The 19887-nt window shown below is 43.5% G+C and overlaps 1 protein-coding gene across 5 annotated transcripts in view; it reads left to right on the plus strand.

Moving 5' to 3' along the window:
* Positions 1-19887, plus strand: part of GLI3 (GLI family zinc finger 3) — a 209470-nt gene that overhangs the window by 32414 nt on the left and 157169 nt on the right. For 2 of the 5 annotated variants that reach the window (XM_065665712.1, XM_065665711.1), the window contains exon 1: positions 848-1049. The exons of the other annotated variants lie outside the window; for them this stretch is intronic. The gene's annotated coding sequence lies outside the window, so the exon portion shown is untranslated. Of the gene's footprint in view, positions 1-847; positions 1050-19887 lie in introns of those variants that run through there. 5 annotated transcript variants of the gene reach the window in all.

Here is a 19887-nt window from a genome sequence, read left to right on the forward strand (position 1 = left end):
AAAGTGGCAGGTGTCATTCTGAATGCGTGAGTCTGCACTGGCGGAAGCAATCGCTCATATGGCTTTTGCATATGCTCTGGGAGTTGCTGTTAAGTCAATATTTACTTCTCAGGGAGTAAATGCCAGAGTTGTGTCTGAAAGCTGCTACTGCTGCATCCATGGAAGTTATTTGCTATGTCATCAAGTATCCTATGGTGCAGATTCTGGGAGTTTCAGAAGTGTTGTGGTTGGGAGCTTGTGGTCAGTAGCTGGGAACACAAAAGGTGTTTTTCAGCACCCTGTACAACTTTTCAGATCACATATTTACAACTCGTTGCACTCTAATGCTTCACAGAAACAGCCTGTAAAGTGTTTCTCCTTCCGGATCTTCAGCACCTTCAAGGAAGGTGTATGTCAGTTGGCATCACTGAACTCATGGTTATTTTGCTGGGTGAGGATGATGGGAAAGAGAATTTGGTTGATGACTTCTGGAGCTGTTTTAATCAATAACCTTTACGTACAGACTACATTTGGACTCCCTTCCAGCAGAAAAGCCGCAGACTTCACTGAGGATAACAAAGGTCTGTCTGGTAGAAGGTAGGATGTGTAAGATGGCTGCAATACAGTTTTGTCTGGATGCTACAGAATACTGTAAAAATGCTCTTTTTTTTGGTATGAGAGCACCATCACATTCCCAGGGGACCCACCTGTGCAGCATTTACGCAGGCAGGTTCTCTGCGAAGGGTGGGAGCAGGCAATCTGCAGGTGCAGATGTATGCTGCAGGCACATCAAAGTGGGCACAGATGCCCTGCGTTTATGTATAAATGCATTACTCCTCCCTCTTTTTGCTTTCTGTAGAAGGTGATCACCATTTTGTGAGCCTGTGGGGAGTTATGCAATGCTTAACTTCTGACTGTTTCATGGAAAGCTTGAAAGTCTTCTGGGATAGAGGCTGCAGTGTGAGGCTGTCCAAGTCTTCTCCTTCTGCCTATAAAGCCATGTGGAGTGTGACCTTCTTGGAAGCTGGAGATACCTGTGGAGTTTGAAGTCTGATCCACAGTTTGTTGAGGTCAGTCCCTTTCTAATGGGCTTTGGCTGAGTCCCTGGGAGAACAGCAGTAATTGCCCCGCAGAAAGGATGCTAACCCATTTTTCACGCTAGTTTCTCCTCTACAGAAGGAATCCAGAAGAGCATGACTCTTAATGACTGCAGCTTATAAGTAACTAGGAGTCATTTAGCACTTGGGCTAACATACTGAGGTTGTGATGTGTTTTGCATTTGTTAAGTGTTGGCTGCTCTCCTGTGGCTTGGTGTCTTTGCTTAGTAGCTCTCAGCACTTCCTTATATAAAAGCTGGGGGTTAGATGAGAAGCTGAGCCCCCTGTTTGAATGCTTTGGTATCCCATGGAGGCTGGCTGCTGTACCAGTCCCTTCTACACTGGGCTTTGCTGTAGAACAACTGGTTAGGAAGTATTGACTTTTTATTTTCAGTGCTTGCATTTAGTTTGGGTGGATTTTGCAGGGGGGTGAGAATTTTTAGTCTATCACAGAATCCCAAGGGTTGGAAGGGACCTCAAAAGATCATCTAGTCCAACCCCCCTGCAAGAGCAGGGTAACCTACAGTACATCACACAGGAACTTGTCCAGGCGGGCCTTGAATATCTCCAGTGTAGGAGACTCCACAACCCCCCTGGGCAACCTGTTCCAGTGCTCTGTCACTCTTACAGTAAAGAAGTTCTTCCTGATGTTAACGTGGAACTTCCTATGCTCCAGTTTACACTATGGGTGATACACAGCAAAGAGTTTAAGTAATTCAAACATTGCTTGTGCAAAGAGCACACTGAAATGTAGGAAAGCCAAGGGTTTTTCATTTGTAGCATAGGGTGCAGTCCATATTGCAGCCATGGTACACCAAGCATTCTCTTTCACATAAGCATTGAATGCGTTTTATTCTTTGTACATCATGAAGCAATGATAACAGAGGAATTAATAAATATTCCAACAAGCACTTTCATGTGCTGTTCACTGTAAAATAAGATTAAAACCTGTAGAATATGTTAGTTTTCCAGGGCAATAGGTAAAAAAAGAAGACAAACACCTCAAAAGCTGGGTGTTAGCATTTATATGTGCCAGAGAAAAAAAAGATACAAAAAAAAGTCTGGATTTGCACTTAAGAAATAGTGTTGTCTTCATCCACTTCATGTATGTGAAGCTACCCGGTTAAACTGTGATGTGACAAAGGCAATATATAACCTCTTTAAAGTCTGTATAAATCAAACCTTTAACCTACTGCTTTTAAAAGGGAATGCTTAGGGAATGCTTTTTTTATATGTTCTTTTTGTATTCCATTTAAATGTAGATTTTTTTTAAGGCCTTTAGGATAGTGGAGCATCTTATGCAATGAAATGTTAATCAGGACTCTTTTGTAGCTACTTGGTTGGAGGATAAAATATTTAGTGCTGTTGTATATTGAGCCCACGTTCCTTATGCACACACACAGGCTCTCTTTCTCTCTCCTTTTCCCTCTTCCCTGCCCCCCAACAATCAGAGGTGTAAGGAAATATATTAATTAATATTTGAAGAGCTGATCTGTGCTTTCCATTAGTGATAGCCTGACTTGGTTACATTTCTAGCAGACTGCTAGTAGCAAAGTGTAGTACTTGAGTGCCTGAATGTAGTTAATGTCCAGGATTGGTCCCTTCCCTATTTGTCCTGTTTCTGAGTAGAAAACAACTTTGGCTATCTCCAGGTAAGTGTCTTTGCTGAGCAGACTTGTGATATTGGAGATCTGGGCTTCTGTTTCCATTGATTACAATCATTTTCAACCAGTAGATACAACTGCATTGTACAGTCACATAGATTCCTTGGGGTCTGGTTTGTAATGCTATAACCAATATAGTGTAGCGTTCAAGGCAATGCCTGTGTCCTGAAACACATGCGCCTGCCACTAGGAATTGGGTTATTTAAGTGGGTATCTAAGTGTATACATAGACTGCTCACAGGTTGAAGGCTTACATAATCGGTTTAGTTACTAAATTTACTTCTTTTTCCCAAGTTTGTGTCTTTTGAGTAAGAAAGTAAATTTTGTTCTTGATGTCCCATCATAATGATCCTAAGCTGTTTGCTTCTGGTGCAGTGGGTCAGTTTGGTCCACGATTCGTACTTGTTACCTGAAATTAAATGTGATTTCTGTGAATGATTCTTAGCTTTTGTCAGATGTTCCTTGATTTCTTGATATTTCTGGATATTTTGACAACTCGGATTTTGTGTTACTTGGTAAAAGCCGTAACAATAGGGATATTATAGCATTAGATTCAGTTAAACTAAGATTTCCACAAAATCTTAGGCTTCATGATACAGGAATGATCCTCCTCAGTGTAAGCCTTTACTTCAGCTGTGTTTCTTGTATATCCTTTTCAGTTTTTAAAGGAGCATGCTAATAAAAGAGGCCAGGAGTCACTGTCACAGGATGGCAATGTGGCGTTAAGGTTGTAGTCTCTCCTTTCACTCAAGTCCAGAGCACAGATTTGGACTGTGAGTGTGAGAGAACCAAGGAAAGTTGTCCAGTGTTTGTGTGTTGGCAGGCATTTAGTGTGGGATTATACTTTGCGTTGTCTAACCTCTGCGTCCACAGAAATCTGAGTGTTCTACAGCACGGAGCTGTGTCAGTGCACACAGCCTGATGAGCCTTGTCTTCAAACTTGGCCGCTGCGCTGGAAATACTCGTGTGTTTATTGTTATTTCCTTTTTAACACAGCGGGGGGGGGGGGGGGGGAAGAACACTGATACCTTCTCAAACTTTACCTGTTAGGCTCTTCCCCTAAATGCTGTGCTGTCTTCCCAGCTGCCCAGAGCTGTTTGCTGCAGGCAGATGGTACTGTGCAAATGCAAACCAAGCCGAACGCGTGAAATTGAAAGTCAGATTGCATTGTTATACTTTGTGTGCAACATGCCCGAAAACACTCAAGGGTATCTTTTGTGGGGTGGTGGTATTAAAGTTTTCCAGTTTGGAAAACTCTGCCAGCCACATTCAGTCAATCTCATGGTATTGCTGTATAGCACTGGCAAGTTAAAACCAAAGTTACGCCAAGTGCTTCAGTTTTGTATTTAGCAGGAAGCAAGTATGAACATTTTCAGGGTTTTTTACCAGTTTCTCCTAGTTGTGCAGGAATTGCCAGAACATCAGGAAAAACAAGTCCCCCAAGAGAATCACTTTTGTATGGAACGAACAGGCTGAACAGCCCATTGCTGTCTGCTTCAGATTTCATTTCTTACTGAGGTTTTGGAAAAATCCATGCTACACAGCTCTGTGAGGAGCTCCATTTCACTGAGGATTTTACTGGGAATGATGCACTGAGCTTCTGTCTGGTTTATTACAGTGCAGCTACAGCTTTGTTTGTCAGTGACAAAGCGTTTTTAATGATACTTTCTTAGCTTTATAGCAAGGAGTCTCAGACTTCAGACCTGAAAACAAGACAAAGAGCAGATGAAATTAAGCAGGCAATGCTTGTTACATCAAAGTATGGTAAGAGCTGTTGTGCTGGAACATGGGAAAGGTCAGCTTGGATGCCAGTAGGGAGCTACTTGTGTTGGCAGACTAGGTAGGATTGGCTTGGTGCCTGTATAAGTGATAGCATGCCCTTGGAAGGCTTTGTTATATAGAGGGTAATTTTTGTTTGCGAAGCTTCGTGAGATAAGAGTCACTGAAGTCACAAGAACAATGACACTCATTGATCATAAAAACTCTGCCAGGACTGTGCTCCTTTAGACCCTTGGGTCAGTTTATCTGTGTTGCTTTGATGAACAGCTCCTCTTGGTTTACACTGGGTTAGAGAGTGGAAACAGGTTTTCAGTGTTTAGCTCATAGACCTTTGCGTGTGTGCCCACTGGAAGTGCTTTGGGACCTTCCCCAGGGCTATTTGAGCATGAAGTGGGATCCTTGCATTTTTTAGAAGCAATTGTGCTTTGCTCTGGCTGTAATCAGCTCCACACAGCCTTTCAGTCATTGAGCACAGCTTTGCAGAGCCTGTTAATGCTGTTCCTTAATTGCTTCTGAGCAATAAAAGGAACTCTTACACTAGCCAGATCTTCCTAAGAAATCACTGTTAAATATTAAGCTGTCTCTTACGGTTTAAATGAGGCAGCCTTGTTCTGTAGGGAGCAAGAGCTGGGACCAAACCAGTTACAATCTGAGTGATTGACTTGCTATGTGACACAAGTCTTTATTCTTTCTGGGCATGTTATTTTTGTCTATAAAGAGAGGGCTGTGTATCTAACAACCTTTTGCTTAGGATGAGTTTGAAATACAGAGGATTGTTTGACAATACACGTTTAAGGTGGTACCTTGAGGGACTTATGGCCCATTGTCCTGCTTCCCAGAGGACTTTGCAGATATCACACTGCTTCACTTCACTAGAAAAATGAGATCTTGCTTTCCTTACCTACCCTGGCAAAAGGAGAAGAGAAGTCGGGACAATAAAACTATCTGTAGTGGTTTCCACTAGCTGCCTGTAGGAGGGAGGCAGTGTAGATGTAACTGGTCTTGCCCAGGGCAGGGCTGACACTGTAGATGTTCATAGAATCATAGAATCCCAGACTGGTTCAGGTTAGAAGGGGTCTTAAAGCTCACCCAGTTCCAACCCCTGCCACGGGCAGGGACACCTTCCACTAGAGCAGGTTGCTCCAAGCCCTGTTCAACCTGGCCTTGAACACTGGCAGGGATGGAGCAGCCACAGCTTCTCTGGGCACCCTGTGCTAGCGCCTCAGCACCCTCACAGGGAAGAACTACTTTACATCTAACCTAAGTCTCCCCTCTGTCAGGTTAAAGCCATTCCCCTTGTCCTGTCCCTACAGGCCCTTGTCCAAAGCCCCTCTCCAGGTTTCCTGTAGCCCCTTTAGGCACTGGAGCTGCTCTAAGGTCTCCCCTTAAGGAGCCTTCTCTTCTCCAGGCTGACTCAGCCTGGCTCCAGAGCAGAGCGGCTCCAGCCCTCGCAGCATCTCCGTGGCCTCCTCTGGACTTGCTCCAACAGCTCCATGTCCCTCTTGTCCTGTTGCCCTAGAGCTGGATCAGGACTGCAGGGGGGTCTCACCAGAGTAGAGTGGGAGAATCCCTTCCCTGACCTGCTGCTCATGCTCCTTTTGATGCATCCCAGCACACTATTGGTTTCTGGGCTGTAAGCACACATGGGTCATGTTGAGCTTCTCAGCCAGCACCCCAAAGTCCTTTTCCTCATCTTCCTTCTGCTAGGGCAAGGGAAGAAAAATGAGGAAGGACCTTCTGTGTAGTAACAGTGGTGCAGGAGGTAGATCCTACACTCCTCTAAGCAGAGGTATCAAGGGCTCCCAGGTTTGTGTATCTGTGCAGCCAGGCAGCTACTCCCCTGTTTTAGGAAAGGGAATGGACTCCCACCAGCTGGTGATGGCACCAGCCTGGTTCTGACCTGGGAGGGTTGGGTCAGGGCTGTATTTGCTACTGAGTTTGGTGCATCTTCCTCTGCCTGTGCTTTGCAGTCTGTGGAGGCATGGTTCAGGCCTGGACTGGGAGGACTGTGCTGTGGGATGTTGGAAAATGCAGTGGGAGTGATGGAAGATGGCAGATGAAGAAATAAGGAGGCTTCCCTCCAGGGTGAGGGAAGTGACATCTGCATTAAAAAAAAGGGTGTGAGAAATAATTTCTTAAATGGTGATGGGTAGAAGGTAAAACAGGCAAAAGAAAGCTAAAAGTAAGTGATAGATGAGATACCCAGGAGAAAGAGAGCAGATGGGTGGAGAAAGGCAGACATAAGCTTACAAGCAAAAGAAAGATGAGCGCATGTGAGCATTTTGGGGGAGAAAACATCTGTGGTGAATCACAAGCAAAACAGAAATGAAAGCAGAGTAACAGAACCAAGGTTAGAGAGAAACAGAAAATCCCCAGGTAGGTAAAAACACACAGGAGGCAGGCCCGTGTCTGAGGAAGGGAGACAATGTAATGGCAAAACAATATACCTTTGGTTTAACATACTGAATCCCAGCTTCTAGCCCTACTCTTTCTGCTTCTCAAGCTCAGACTTTCTTTGTCTGATTAATGAAGTAATTCAATACTGTGTGTGGAAAAGAGGCAGCATTTTGCACCTATAGAAGGAGTTATGTCACGTGTTTTGGTTAGGATGGTGAGCGTTACAAAAACAGTCTGTCTGAGTGTTGTTAAGTTGGAGGGGATGGTGAGATCACAGCTTGAGCTGAAATGCAGACTTTGCTAAAGCAACCTCATGCATGAGAAGTGGCCTGTACATTTTTTTTTCCTTAGGGAAGCCAAACAAACCTGAAACAAGAATAACTTCTCCCACGGATCTTTTTTCTTACGGCAGTCTTCAGGCAGGCCCCAACTGATGACTCTCATGACTGGAAACCTCAGTTTGCAAGTATTTTGAGTCACTAGGGTTCTCATTATCCAAAGTCTACAAGTGATGAGTGGTGTAGTGCTTAGCGGTAAACATGGAAGTACAGCAAGACTTGCAAAAACAGTATAAATCAAGTGGCGTTGGCTTTTTGGTGGCAGAGTTCCCGGTGGAGTTGCCCAGCAGAGGATGACAGGAGCTGTTACTCGTGCAGGACGATGCCCTGCTGCAGGGAGGGGAGATAAGGCTGTGTAAGTGAGAGGGAAGGAATAAACAGCATGAGGAGTTGCTGAATTAGCCAGAATTTGGAGCCCTGACTTTCTGAGGGGCATAACGTGGATGTGATGCTGAAGAAAACATGCTGCTTTCACTGCTTATTTCAGTGTAATCCTTCATATCAGGTCTGGTACTTGTGGTTCTCTGTGTATGCTGTGGGAAGACTGGCGTTTTCTATGTCCTCCTGTCTTTGTCTCCTTTTCAGTTTTCATCCCTTCCTTGCTCAGTTTTCTCAAGCCACTTTTGTCCATCACTCCCTGATCTCCTAGTTAAGCATTTTTTGGCAGGTTCCTGGTTCCAACTGTTGTTTGCTCTCTTAGTGGTTTTCTTTGTATTCTCATATATTCATTGCCATTTTTCCATTCCCTCTTGTTTCTCTTTCCATTTCTTAAGCTTATTCCATTTAAGACCGCCCTGCAGTTTTCAGGCCCATTCCTGCTTTGCCTTCTTTCATATCTTCACTACAGCTCTGCCCACTATCCACTGTCAGTGGACAATGGAGTCGTCTTGCACAATTTTCCTTACATCTCTCAGCCCAGTTGCTGCTTTGGCAGTAGAACCCTAGCTGGTTTCAGCAGTACCTGTATCTGATGCTTTATTTGCTGCTTGATATCGTTAGAGCAGAATTTATGACCTTCTATTTTCTAGAGCTGTTTTTCAGCTCAATCTTCCTTACGGAAATGGCGGTTCTAGTTTCCTTCAGGTCAGTAAAAGATCTATTAAAGGTTCCCTTTTCCTGCTATTTATATAATGATGTTTATTTTTCAGTAAGAATCTTGAGCACTGAATTAATGGAGTGACTCCAGTCACTTTTGCAGGAAAGAGAGAAGAAAATGGGTGGCATTGGTAGCACATTAAGACAAGGTGAAAACATGTATATGAGACTTTCCTTCTGTTCATTCACCATCCATAAAGCCTTTATGCAACTGGCAAGATGCGAACTTCTTTATTATATGTCTCTGTTTCAGAATTGGTTGGGACAAGATAGGGTGATGAATGGATGCCTCAGGGCTCTGATGAAAAGCTGTATTTATTGTTTTAAAAAGTCTTCCCATTTAATGAAATCCAGGCACCACACTAGACTGAGCATGCCCTCAAGATATGCCAATGTACACAAAACTCAGCAAAATCTGTGAATCACATTGCATAAATGGTTACAGATACTGGCACTCTGGTTCTTCACAGGCAGATGATGGTGATGTTTACAAGCTGTAGGCATTGTGTGGCTTCAGACTTGGCTTAAGAAATGATGCGATACAGGCTTTATTGTTGCGAAGTTTGCAATAAGCAAATAGTATGTGTTGGTGTTTTGTGTTTGATTATCGATAGTGTGTGTGCCCAAATAGAACTCTCTCTTTATAAACATTGGCTTCAATGCCAAATGTTGTTACTAAGATAAGTGGGTTTCTTAAATGAAGTTCTGCCAGGGCTTGTTAGGCTTTGGTTAGTCCTGTAGATACTGGTCAGCAGTTCTGAGGTACTGCTCTCAACTGGGAAGGGGCTGAGCTTGGATATGCAGTAAAGATGCTACAAAACTTCCCATATGCATAGAATGGATTTAAAGGCACAATGAAAGATTATTTTGTAATCATCATTTCCCTCACCTATGCTCTGCCTGCTGTTTGTTCTTGTCATTTATTTTGATGTGCCAATCCGTTGCTATTTTCCAGATGAAACTGACAGAGAGGTTGTTAATTTGTTTCCTGAAAGTGTCTTGCCCACAGGAATTGGGAAAAGCCAATGGAGATATTAAATATTCCCAAAATGGAACGAGTGTTTCCTTTAAGACCACATGCAGGTGCGGAACAGCTTTTCCCTCGCATTCTGGCACTACCCCAGAGGCTAGTTTGGACTAAGTCATCAAGGGAGCTGTTAGCTCTGAAGATCTGGGGTAGGAATGTGACCTGTTGAAGAGTTCAAGTTATTGATGTGTTAGTGTGACAGTCTCTTCTGCAGGTATAGCAATGGTGAGGGGCACAGCAAAGAGCTATGTGAAAGCTAAAATAACTGAGCTGTATGCTGCGGAACAGGTCTGGTGGTGCTGAGTGCTTTCTGTGTAGGACCAGTAGCAATGTTGGGGTCTGTGTGGTTTATAAACAGAAATGATACAGAACAAATGTCATGGTTCATAAACTGCTACCACCAGATTCCTTGAACACGATGATGAACACAGTATAATTAACTAACATGTACAAGAGTCTAAATGGGTTTTATTCAGTGGTATAAAGCTGCAAGTGAAACTCCTTTACGATTTCTGTGTTCCCACATGTCTAGGAAGGGTACAAGTCCACAGCAGAAGGCCAGCCTTTACTCTGACATGCAAAACATGGAGATAGTTTCTCCAGAGTGGAATTGTAGTATTTTTGGAGAGGTCGCACTGTAGTGTTTGGAGCAGTTTCAGAGACAGAACAGTTCTTCCTCTTTCAAGCTTGTGGAGACTGATCATACATTCCAGAAATGAAGGAGAAACCAGTTCCTTTTAAATTTCAAGTTCTTCCCACTGCTACCCTTTGCAGCCTGGATGAGGTGAGGGTGGGAAGGACAGCCTTTGGCTTTCATTGCAAGAAGGGGAGTAATGACATCTGTGTAACACTGACTTACTGGTAAGGATTTGCTGTTTGGCTACTTGTGCTTGTTAGCATGCCTTTGGGAGGCAAGGAAGCTGGAGACATGACTTCTGTGGAATCCACTGGAATCCTTTAACTTAATATTTCATAACATTTCATTAACTTATGTAGACAAAATCTTATGTGCAGTTTGCGTTGCCTGTGCTGTCAGTCTGTACTCATTATAATGCAGATGCTGGTGACTTCTCCATGCTGAAGTCTGTAAAAGATATGGAATTATTCAATGTCCTCTACAAAAGTCTAATGGTGTGGAGAATGCGGTACCTATGTGTAGGTGGTAACTTGAGTGTATCCTGTATTTAAATGGACAGGTCCAGAAATATTTTGTTAGTCCATACAGGATTATTCAAGGGAAAACTGATGCACCAACTGCTGACCGGTTGTGTCCTCACCACTGCTCTGCTGACTGGCCACATAATGACAGCTGCTCTCTTGCTTGAAGTTCCTTTTAATGCATAAGACACAGCTAGAAGATGCATGTGGTTGTTCTTTCTGGATAGGTAACTTTGGTAGTTGCTGTCAGGATATTTTATGTTAAGAATCTTGGATCCTAAGCCAATCTAATGGCTAAGTTCTGAGCAGCCTCATGAGAAGTTTGAGTCATGCTGCTGTGTTTTCTTTTGACCTGGATTATTTCTGGGGATGGGAGTGTTTCTGTGGGGATTTTAATGCTCTGAGGCAACCTTTTGGCCTGTATAAATCAAATATGCATTCTCTGGCACCTAGATAGTGCTTATTATGTCAAAGCACAGGACTTTGCTGAAGGCATCCTCTTTTAAAAGATCAGGCTGCACATTCTGTCTTCACCCAAGGTGGGAAAGTTCTGTAAATGGAAGAGTAACAACACAGATGTTAAATTAAGAGGTATAATATTGAACAGATAAAGATATGTGTTTTCTTTCTGTTTTCTGATGTTTAAGATGCTCTTTCAAACGGAGATCTTGCTGGATGATGCTGTTTTACCTTGGCATATGTTAATAGCTGCCCTGAACCCACTTATGCTCCTATGCAAGAAGAGATTTAATGGTGCGTAATGAACTTTTGCCAGATGCTTAACAGTGCAAAGCCTTTAACAATTTGTACAGGAAAGGTATAAAACCAAAATGCTTGGATTTTGGATACAACAGCTCCATCTGACTTTATAAAATTGATGCAAGAGCGGTTGGTATAAAATGTAGATTGTTCTGAACTAATATTGACCCAGTATATCAAGGTAGTATGTGTCAGAGTAACACATGAGGTCACACAAACACTGATTTTAAAGGCTTTGCACTTGGACCTAAGTTTCTTTGGCTTTTTAGCTTGCCTTGGTATGCGCTGCTCCAAACCCTGGCCTCTGGGGAAAGGCTGATGCTGCTAATGTCCTTCAAAGGCATTCCTGGAGCTGACAATCACTCACTTACTGGGAAAACCTAGAGGTCTGGCCGAATGTGGTGCTATTGGTTGAGGGATTCTTGGTGCTGAGACTGCTGTAGAAAGGATGGATCTTTAAAGTGAGCTTTAGTAGTGCGTGGACTTTGTGTATCCATATGTGGGTGATTTATTGACCTTTAAAGCTGGTCCTGGAAACTGACAAGACAGACTAAAAGCATATTCTCTAGCTTGCTGTTTTGTTTTCCTTTCCATGCTGGGTAGTGAGAGAACATAAGGAGAAAGAAGGGAAGGTAGAAAGGGGGAGCTTATGGGGTAGTACCAGTAAAAACTCTTCCTCTGAGTCTCATTCTCATATTGGTCCAGATACTGCAGTATCAGAAGTGGGAATGTATTTAGCCTAGCTGTGGTTCCTTGCTTATTGGCATGCTTCAGGAATGTTAGGAGTATTCTGATTTTGATTTTTTTTCCCTGATGCTCAAGAATCTTGCATGTCTGCAGCTACTACTCATACTTCAAAGAAGCAACACTTCAAAGTGGTGTCCTTATGGATACTGTGACACCAAGCGTATGCTTCCTTTAGCCTCAAATTTCGTCTTTTTGATTCTGAGCAATGTTCATTTCTGCTAATGAGGGATAGCTGTCAGAGGCTTTACAGAAGTCCTCTGTTGAACCCTGCCTCCCTCTTCTCTTGCTGTCTAAGTTACAACTTCTTATAAAAGTTCATAAGCAGTAATGTGGTTTGGATCCTGAGAGCTAATGAAGGCCAGCAGCCTAGGGACTGCACAGATCTGTTTTCCGTTAGTGGATGGTCATGCCTTTATTTTGATGGGCTGCCGTAACCATCCTTCTGTGCTGGTTTGGGCAGTTCTTCTCTCACCCAGTTTCTTGTAGTGAGACATTCCAGTGCGTTTTGTCACTGCTCTGCTTGTGCTCAGTCGTTTGCTAAAGACCTCAGGGGTAGCTGGCCAGATATTTCTGGAAAGGAGTTCAAGAAAAGCACAAGGGCCCTTCCAGATGATGTATGGATACAGCTCTGTTGCTTTTGTTACTGTCAATTATGCTGGTGGTCATCTATTTTGAAAGAAATATACTTATTATATGGACCTTTGACTCTAGAGGCTGGAAGTAAAGTATCAATGATGTTAACATCTGTGGTATGCAGTTGTGTACAAGCCTGGTAAGACAGTGAACTTGTTTATTTGTACCTATTCTGAGAGGGAAGGAACATCATTTGGTTTGCAGGTCTGCCAAGAGTCATACGGAACCTGTGAAAACAATGCTGTTGTGTTGCTTTTGTGTGCAGTGATGTCTGGGCATCTTGGCCACAAGAAGAGGAGGTATGGGCAAAGGTTGGAACGACGTGCTGCCTGCTTTTATTTTTGGGTGGATGAATGGACAGATGACAAAGGTTGTTAATGGGGGCACTTCAGGTTTGTTATTTAGTACATGACTTTTACTAGGTGCATTGGATGCTTCAGAGACAGTCACTGTGATTGATATAGTAGCAACTATGAAAATATGAATGTGGGAGGCTTTAAGAGGATTGATGCCAGGCTGCAATAATGAAGGTCTACATTAAGATTAGATAAGTGCCTGCTCCCTGTAGCCCCACAGTGCAGCCTCTTGCTGTCTGTTAGCAGTATGGAATAACTTGTCTGTCAGAGTTGGATGGATATATCAGACCTTTTTGTTCAAAACTACTTGTAGTTGTCTTGGCTGTTTCCAAGCTCACTGTGCTGCAGGCAGTTGTAACCAACATCATCCTGGGTGCCATCACTGTGGCACTTGTCTCATGTGCATAGTTTTTGTGGAGCATTTCAATATCAGGTTCTTTATCGTCTTGTCTTCCCCAGCACCCTTGTCTTGTGCTGCTGGTGAAGGCCAGTGCTGCCATGCACAGAGCTGGATATCGGCATGATGAGGATTTCCTCTCTGCTGTGTTATCCCACCCCCAGTGTGCTGTTTTCATACAGCACAGAACATGTTTCTGCCTGTATTTGCATAAGCTGCCCCCAGATCCTGTTATCTGTCTACATCTCTGTTACGCTGTCATTCACTGCTGGGTTTCTGCCAGCTGGGTTTATCCTTCATATTAGCAAGATGTAACTGCTGAATCAGTTTTACACATTTTTCTATGCGGATTTCTTGCCTTTTTTCCCCACCCTCTGTGTGCAAAATGGACAAATAGCATTACTGGTAATCTGGAATTTTGCATAGACTTTTACATGTGAGGTCAAATTCACTGTTGTATTTAAAACCAAGCTGAGAAGGTTGGGAAGGAAATTAAATCCTTCAGAGCTTGCTGTCGGAGCGGGTGAACGGTACCCTATTACTTCGGAAGCATGAAAACCTGGCATATTTATTAGCTTTGCTTAAAGTCTCTACCAACTTTTCTTTCTAAGGGGCTGTATTGCCTTCAGGATGGCAGAGGAAGGGGTGATAGGGCAGTGGGAAGGAATTATTTGCTAGCCTTTTATATTTTACTCAGCAGTGACTTTTTGATAAGGAGAAAAAAAGGCAAGTAAGAAAGGGGTGGTGAATAAAAGAGAAAAGTGGAATAAGGAGAAAGGTGGGAAAGTAAGTGTGAAGAGGTAACACAGGTGTTCTTGTCAAGTTAAAGCCAGTCTTTGTTAAAGTACTTTTGTGCTAGATGGAGTTCCTCAACTGCTGGCTATGTAAAGATGACTAGATTTCCACAAGTTTATGTAAGGCTGCATTTTTAGCTGTTGTTAGCTCTTATGAAGCCGTTCTGTTTATGCATATGGTCAGAGAAATTATATCCTATTTGAAATACCCATGTTATTAAAAGCAGGAAAAGTTTTGTTGTTGCTAGTTCTCATAGAAGCCTTGATATGTTTACTAACAGGAAGAAATGTAACTCTTTTAAAGAAAAACTAGATGCAAGCCATATGTAGTGTGCACGGAAGGAAGCATCTACAATCTGGTTTGAGTAAAGAACTGTTCTGTGATCTCTTTGTAGAGCTGAAGGGAGAAGTATTTTTTTCTTTAACAATTCCCTTGTCCCAATTTTGTTCTGTGGTTGATTTTTCTCTCCAGATTTGTTAGCTGTTAGGAGATGGTAACTGCTTTAAAATGTATTATTCCTCAATGGGAAATACAGCTTCCTCCAAGTTTGAAAGGAAACGTCTTGGCAATGCGAGTTAAAATTCAAAAGATGAAATCTAAATCTGTACCAGCTACATACACACACACAAATGCTTGGGAATGTTCCATGAATTATAGGGTTACCCTTTGTCTTATTTGCAGACACCCACCCGTAGAGCAGAGCTTCCATGATTTTGTGTGCTCTGTTCAAAGCCATCTGAAGTGAAGCTCTGCAAGTAAAGAATTCTAGAGGGTTTTTCTCCAACCTCTTATTTCTACTTCTGTTCCTCTAACATGGAGATCGTTCTAACTGTGTAAAAAGAAAGACGAGATGAGGTTTAATTACTCCACAGCTTCAGTATCTCAACTGAGAACAGTGACAGTTAATTGTATTGTACAGTTCATCTGTCTTCAGTGGATCCTGGATTTAAGAGTTTGCAGCCAGATAGGGTACATGTGCTTTTCTTCTCCATGTAATCAGGAAACCAGTGGTACCAGACAGACCCCCAACTCAAGTGATTTTCCGCATTCACTATTGGAGGTAACAGTGATGGAGGTAGAGGGAAATACTTAAACGTCTACGACCTTTTGCTTTTCAGGCAGATGGCTTCTGCAGCAGTGAGGCAAGGCATATCCAATGAAAATTGGAAGGGAATGGTGAATATTGAATGTTGCATTCAAGAGATTATTTTAAACATGATGAGAAAGGGAGAATTTCTTGCATTTCCTTTGTGAGACTCCACCATGATTGAGACCTGACCATGTTTACACTTAATGGCCAGCTTACCATTTTTTGCAGAGGTGACTGTACGTACATTGGGTAACTGATGCTTAAATATAAGCTCTCCAGTAGACCTCATAGAGCCTCAAATTGTGCAGCCTGAAAAACATTTTTCTGTGGTGCCCCTGAAGGACCTGTTCTGGGAGGCATCACTTTGCTCAGTTATGGATGTATATCTGATAACAGGCAGTTCCTGCTATGGAGAGCTTATAGCCTGAACAGTCAAAACTGGTACCAGGCAGATGGATGAAGAAAATGTCAAGAGAAGTAAGTAACTGGCTGCACAACACTCAGATCTTGGTCTCTAGTCTTCTGCACAGGCATAGATTAATGTCAGTTGTTTGCTAGGACACACAGGGGTTTGAAATGCAGTTGCTAAAGCCAGTGTGGATCAGTAAATCATGGCTGCAATTTCTCAGTGATGCTGAAGTCCATATTGTTTTAGGCCTTGGCTCTCAGATGCCCAGTTTGAGGAGACTGAAAGTTTCTGAATGATTCACTGATCTAAATGGTCTTGTTTGAATTCATACCTTTGCATCTCAGGCACCCAGATGTCTACAGCGAGGTGTCTCTGAAGTAAGACATCTGACCCAGGGAATGTTTTTGGGAATGGAGGCATCTACCAGTCCTGAAATGTCTATTATAGCCTCACTGATTATAAAGTTAAAGATATTTGGTGTTCTCCTTAGACTTTAAAAAAATATGGCTGTGCTGTCTTTCCTTTCAGCTTATTGTAGCTGAGGGCACCTTATTACAAAATGGTAGACCATATATTTGATTAAAACAATTGAGATAAGGCTGTTTATTCACTTAGAGGAGTGATACTGTTTGGTTGCTGTTTCAGGGTTCCAGTTTGAGCTTTGGAATTGGTTTGCCTGGCTTCCTTATCTAGCCAGCGAGAAGACGGTCTGGTCTGTCCCAAGCAACTGCATATATCACTGGGACTTAAGTTTTCCCAGTACAGATTAGGTGAATCATTTGAAGTGATAATTATTCACTGCTCTTCAAATCTCCCTGCAATATTTGGTTGCTGTAAGGAAAATAGCGAATGACTTTTGTTACCTTCAGTTTGGCTGCTTTAATTCTGGAAAGATTAAATTGGACCGGACAGTTGCAGAAGTAAATTGAAGATTGGATGCGCATACTAGTACTGAATGGCAAAGAATTCTTTGCATTCCCTGTATTTCTAAAAGTTGGGAAGTGGATTCACCTTATCTGCTTTATCTTTCTGAAAAGTAGATGTCTAACTGGTGTTAATCATCTGAATGGTGATGTCCATCTGAAGAATGTTTTGAGTTAAACATCTCCAGACAGTGATTCAGTCTTTCTCAGCTAATGATAAAGAGCTTGGGCAACTAGATTATATTAGAGTTAGGTGAGATGGATCTGACTTCATTGCTCTGATGGCATGAACTGGCATTTCTCAGCTTCCGTAGACTTAACTGCAGGTGGTGAAAGTTGCAGGGATCATTACTCCTCGGGTATTATCTCCCTTCCTCCTGCAAAGCATGCAGGTGGACCTCGGGTATGTGGTTTCTTTATGTCATTGTTATGAGCCAGCTGCACCAAAGAAAAGGCGGTGCTAATGATGTGAAGGACAAGCAAGAGGAAACTGAAGAAGATCCTGCAGGATCCCCACTGTTCTGAATACCGTGTGAAAGACAGCACTGCCTCTTTTCCTGTGCTAGTTCAGGATTTGATACGGAGAATGATGGGGGAAAGTTTAAATGAATATGTGGTGGAGAGTGGGAGCCCTCTCAGAAGGGAGAAAGGGGCAAGAGAGAAAAGAGTCCATCAAGAGAAGCTGAAGAAAGGAGCCCAAGCACAGTGTGCTGAGATTGGATGTGAACACTGGAGAGAAAGATGGGGAATCATCAGGAGCAGGGCACACTGACTGGCATGCATGACTGAAGATTAAGAGAAAAAAATCTGAGGGAGAAAATGGGAACAGCTGAGCAAGGAGATTCTTCCCACAAGGAACAGGATGAAGAGCTTAGATTTTATGGTTACTGTATATTGGCTGAAGAGAATGGGTTGGAGATGAGAGGGCTGTGGAGAGCAGGGTTGGTGTTAGCAAATTGGGCTGGAAGGAGGTAGTAATGGGAAAGATGCAGCCGTTTCAAAATAGCAAGGTGAAAGATGGAGCAGAAGTACATACCGTTCAGTGGAAGCAGCAGCAACCTTGCTCTTCAAAGCCTGGGGTGGGACTTAACATGCAGAACTTGCTGTTAACACCAACTGCCTGTGGACCCTTGACAAGCTGTCTGTTGTGTTCAGCTGTGGATGTCTTGGGAGGGGGGGTATAGAACTTACAGAGCTTACAGGGTGTTCTGTTTGCTCAGCTTTTCAGAGGGATCAGGTTGAATCAAAAGCACCCATTTCTTATGGCTGCCGCATTCAGCTTTCCGTTCTGCTTTTTTCTTTGTTGCTTTTTTGTACTAAATGAAAGCTTCATGCAAGGCATTAAATTCAAGGAATATTGTTTATATCAGGAATGTCAACATGGAATTCTCTCTGCCTATGCATTATAATGCAGTCTATAATTAGAAGATCATATGCGATTATCCCTTCCTAGTGTGGTGGCCTGAAGAAGCAGGACATGTGACTGTAATATTTCTGTCCCTTTCTGCACATCCTTTTTTTATCATAGCCCATCACCCCCCTGGCCAACTGTTGCTGCACTAACATGGAGCTGGAGGTCTTGCTGACTATAAATCCCGTTATTTTCATTAAAATCATAGAACGGTCTTTTAGGAAAAGACCTTAAGATCATCCAGTTCCGACCCCACTGCCGTAGGCAGGGACACCTCACGCTAAACCGTGCCACCCAAGGCTCTGTCCAACCTGGCCTTGAACACCACCAGGGATGGAGCATTCACAGCTTCCCTGGGCAGCCCATTCCGGTGCCTCACCACCCTCACAGTAAAGAAGTTCTTCCTTATATCCAATCTAAACTTCCCCTGTTTGAGTTTAAACCAAGTAGAAGAGAGTATCCTTCTGCTACCATAACAGATGTTACAGGCCTAAATCACCTTTTAGATGGAAAAAAATACCTGCTAAGGAGAGTGACTTCGTAGAAGCGCTCCAGAAGTGAGGATATCTTCAGGCACAACTCCTGCCTTTTTGAACACATTAACTGCCAAAATGCAGTTACATGGGAGCTTTTGCGGTGTCGCTAGTTACAGCACACCTAGAATGCTGATTGCTTGGGGCAAGTCACCACCACCACCAATATGTGGTGTGTTTCTGGTTTTCTTTGTTTGTGACTTGCAGCTGGTCTTCAAAAAGGTGTACATGCCAACAAATGCAGTCATAGATAACTCTTAAACGCAAACTGTATAAAGTAGATCTGATGCTAAATACCCCCAAATGTGGGTCTTCTTTATGCTGGGCACCTACAACAAGGGACACTAAATGGGTAGTCTCCATAGGTAGTGGATAAAACTATCTTTTCATCTTGCAGAACTGTTGTAAAATACATTTTGTTAGTATTAATGAGGTGTTTGGATGTTACTGTGATGAGTGCCACAGAAAGCCCAGGAGGAAATTAATAACTCTATCTGGAGAGCTGGGCTTCACTGAAGTGCCCTGCATGGAGCACAGGGGCCACATCTGAACTCCCAGGAGGAGAACCGGGTAGTGACAAGCACCTTAATAAACACACCATGTGCACTGGATGAAGCTGGGGTCTGGCAGAGCAGAAGTGGTGTGTTGTCATAGTCACAGAATGGTTTGGGTAGGAAGGGACCTTAAACTCATCCAGTTCCAACCCCCTGCCATGGGCAGGGACACTTTCAGCTAGACCAGGTTGCTCCAAGCCCCTGTGTCCAATGTGGCCTTGAACACTGCCAGGGATGGGGCAGCCACAGCTTCTCTGGGCACCCTGTGCCAGTGCCTCAGCACCCTCATAGGGATGAACTTCTTTACAGCTAACCTAAATCTCCCCTCTGTCAGGTTAAAGCCATTCCCCCATGTCCTGTCCCTACAGGCCCTTCTCCAAACCTCCTTTCAGGTTTCTTGTAGCCCCTTTAGGCACTGGAGCTGCTCTGAGGTCTCCCCTTCAGGAGCTTTCTCTTCCCCAGGCTGACCCAGCCCAGCTCTCTCAGCCTGGCTCCAGAGCAGAGCTGCTCCAGCCCTCGGACCATCTCTGTCGCCTCCTCTGGACTCGCTCCAACAGCTCCATGTCCCTCCTGTGTGTTTAAACCACAACATGCTGTTGCCCCCAAAGCTGGATCAGGACTGCAGGGGGGTCCCACCAGAGCAGAGGGGGGAACCCCCTCCCTTGACCTTGTATGTGTCTTGAAGTAGTCCACATGGGAGGCCGTGACTGGTGCACAGGCAGTCTTGGTTTTCCCATGTCTGTCAT

The sequence above is a fragment of the Lathamus discolor genome, chromosome 2 (genome assembly GCF_037157495.1).
Source record: "Lathamus discolor isolate bLatDis1 chromosome 2, bLatDis1.hap1, whole genome shotgun sequence".
Taxonomy (NCBI): Eukaryota; Metazoa; Chordata; class Aves; order Psittaciformes; family Psittacidae; genus Lathamus; species Lathamus discolor.